At 37.4% G+C, this 3,223-nt stretch overlaps 1 pseudogene; it reads left to right on the forward strand.

The window, feature by feature from the left end:
• Nucleotides 1-1,117: 1,117 nt before the first annotated feature.
• LOC114897132 lies at nucleotides 1,118-2,033 on the forward strand (annotated as a pseudogene).
• Nucleotides 2,034-3,223: the final 1,190 nt, after the last annotated feature.

Consider the following 3,223-nt stretch of genomic DNA (forward strand, 5'->3'; position numbering starts at 1 on the left):
TAAAACTTGTTTACTGTGTTAAATTATCGTGATTCTTCAAAATGACAAAAATGAACAGAAACGTAACTGTCACCATAAAAGAGCAAATATAAAGAATTCTTCAACTGTTAGATCAGGAGTGCCATCTGAGCTGTGCCTTGATGGCTGGCTGTGATGTCAGAGAAGGGCTTCTGTCCAGATTCATTCTAGGCAAGGCAGAGAGTGGGTCACAGACCTTGCCTGTTCTCACACTTGTTTTTCATTGCATTTTTAATTTAAGTCAACGATCAGATTAGGTTCTGCTTAACTTGCAGGGATCAGTTAGTTCACCTTTCTCCTCCTCAGCCCGCTTTCATGAGCATAGAAGGTATATTCTTCCTCTCCCTGCAATGGTACTGGTTGGTCTCTAATAAATCTGGAAAACTGACTCTATTAAGTCAAAAACTTGAGAAAGTCTTATAAGTCTAATGGAATTACCCATGTGTGGTGCTCCAGTGCCAAGATCACAAATGAGTAATCCTGACTTTATCAAGTGACTCTCACTTTGATTTTTAAAAGTCTGTTTGTAATTAAATTTTTCTATAAATATGTGTTCCATTTTCATCTGAAGAGCTTAGGCTGTTCCCGTAACCAAACACCTAAGCTAAGCAGTATACGTGCTTGACCAGCACCCCACTGTTCTTGGTGGAGTATATGGTATATTTGGTTTAAATACCACTGATATGGTCAGAGGATGAGGATTTTTTTCTAGGATGGGACAAACTTACTAAAATTACCTGATCTAAAGAATGAGTATGGCTGGTTTATGTCATTCATATCAATCCTATTTCACCTCTTTATGTCTGCTAATGACCAAATTCATAACTTCCTTTTAAGGAGGTATTCAGAAGAGTGAAAAGTGGGGAAAGTCTGGGTTTTGAAGTCTGACTTGACTTTGCACCTGGCTTTGCTATTTAGTAATTGGATGACCTTAGAGAAGTCACTGACTAACCTCTCTCGGCTTACCTTCCACATCTGTAAAGTGTATATATTAATAGTACTTGCGGGCAGGCAGCTGGGTGGGTGTGTGGGGGGGATGCTGGTGTAGGGACTGTGGCAGTGCGCGGGGACGCGGTACAGTGGCTGCAGGGCTGAAGAGAAGCTACTAAAGTTCCTGTGGACGCAAAGTAGAATTTCATAAGAACATAATGGATGGAGAAGTGAAAACCTATGGTGGCTGTGAGGGCTCTGCTCTGATGCCATGTATGTCAAATTGATATCTTCGGATGGTCATGAATTTATTATAGAAAGAGAACATGCGCTAACATCAGGACAAAAAAGGCATGTTGAGTGGCCCAGGTCAGTTTGCTGAGAACGAAACTAATGAAGTCAATTTTAGCGAGATCCCTTCACATGTGCTATCAAAAGTATGCATGTATTTTACCTACAAGGTTCGCTACACTAACAGCTCCATGGAGATTCCTGAATTTCCAATTGCACCTGAAATTGCACTGGAACGGCTGATGGCTGCAAACTTCCTAGATTTGTTAAATAAAATAAATTATAATAAACTGTTAACTTTTTTCAGTATTTAATACCTGTAGTTAGTAGTTTTTTCGTATATAGCATGTTGCCTGTGTGCAATTGAACTTTAAAGTTCGTTGCAAAGCAGATTACCTTCTGTTCTTTTGCATAGCAATCAGAGTTGAAATTTGTTTGCTACATCAACAAATTAAGGACATTTTTACAAATTGAGAAATAAATATGCCAGTTCATAGGTGTTTTTGCCTTATCCTTTGGATGTGATTTTTTTAAATTAGAACAGTGGTGATACAGTAGATGCTGAAATTTAGGCATAAATTCAACACGTTCTACAGGTAAATAATGGGGCTACATGTTTTTATGTTTTTAGTGTTGTTTTAAAAACCTATCCTGATCTTAATAGCTGTCATTAGCATTACTAGACTTATGCAACTGCATATAATTGCATTATAAACAAATTTATAACTTAGCCAAAATATTGATTTTTATAACTGTCAAAGACAAGAGAGTTGAAATTTCTTATGTGTCTTTTGATAAACTGCAGTATTGTTTAAGTGTATCTTGTCTTTTTGTTTATTGCTACAATTTAAGAACTTTATTTAAAATCAATTTTGGAAGATTACTAGGTACAGCTTTTGGAGCAGAGACTTTTTGAACTGTAGCCACATGGTCAACAAGTAAACTACATGACTTTAGTTTCATGTGCATTTTGCATTTTGGCCAATCCATTGACTATAATGTCTCCTTTGCAATATTCATTCTTACACAGTCCCTTGTGATTACACTTCTCATTATTTAAATATGTTTTAAAAGACTCACTGTGAACTTCATCTAGATCCTAAGAGCAAGACTTCTGACAATTCCAGTCTTCCTCCAATCAACTGAAATGTTATAAAATATGAAAAACGTGGAGAGATGCAGTACAAATCTAGTAACGCACTTTGATATAGTATATTAATTATCTTCTATTAACGTATGTCCCACTAGACATGATATCCACAATGTGGGTCTTCTGAACTCAAACTTATAAAACAGGTCATTCAACTTTTACGCTAAGACAAAAAAAATTTTGAAGAACTATAATAGAGCGTCTCTGCCTAGTCGTGGAAAAAGAAGCACTAGAGCTGGGGTTATTATTGTCTCTATCTTAGTAGTAAAACAAAGCTGTTATTATAGGGTCTATAAATTTAAGTCTTCAGCTTACTTCTCTAAGACTGGTTCAGTATGGACCAGTTTTTCTGGAACCTGCAAAATCCATAAACAACCAAGATAGATAAAAGTAATTTTTCCTCTTAGAAGACCTAACATTGTTATTGAAAGCAATTAAATATAAATGTTAATTGCATATATTTTAGTAACATCTTAAGACATACTGTTACATATTTTAGTATAGAATTATCAAGTACAAGAATTATATTCTGGGGACTTCCCTGGTGGCGCAGTCGTTGAGAATCTGCCTGCCAATGCAGGGGACATGGGTTCGAGCCCTGGTCTGGGAAGATCCCACATGCCGCAGAGCAACTGGGCCCGTGAGCCACAATTACTGAGCCTGTGCGTCTGGAACCTGTGCTCCACAACAAGAGAGGCCGCGATAGTGAGAGGCCCGCGCACTGTGATGGAAGAGTGGCCCCCGCTTGCCGCAACTAGAGAAAGCCCTCGCACAGAAACGAAGACCCAACACAGCCATAAATAATAAATAAATAAACAAAATTTTAAAAAAATT

The sequence above is a fragment of the Monodon monoceros genome, unplaced genomic scaffold (assembly GCF_005190385.1).
Source record: "Monodon monoceros isolate NGI ecotype Baffin Bay Population unplaced genomic scaffold, NGI_Narwhal_1 Super_Scaffold_16, whole genome shotgun sequence".
NCBI classification, from domain to species: domain Eukaryota; kingdom Metazoa; phylum Chordata; class Mammalia; order Artiodactyla; family Monodontidae; genus Monodon; species Monodon monoceros.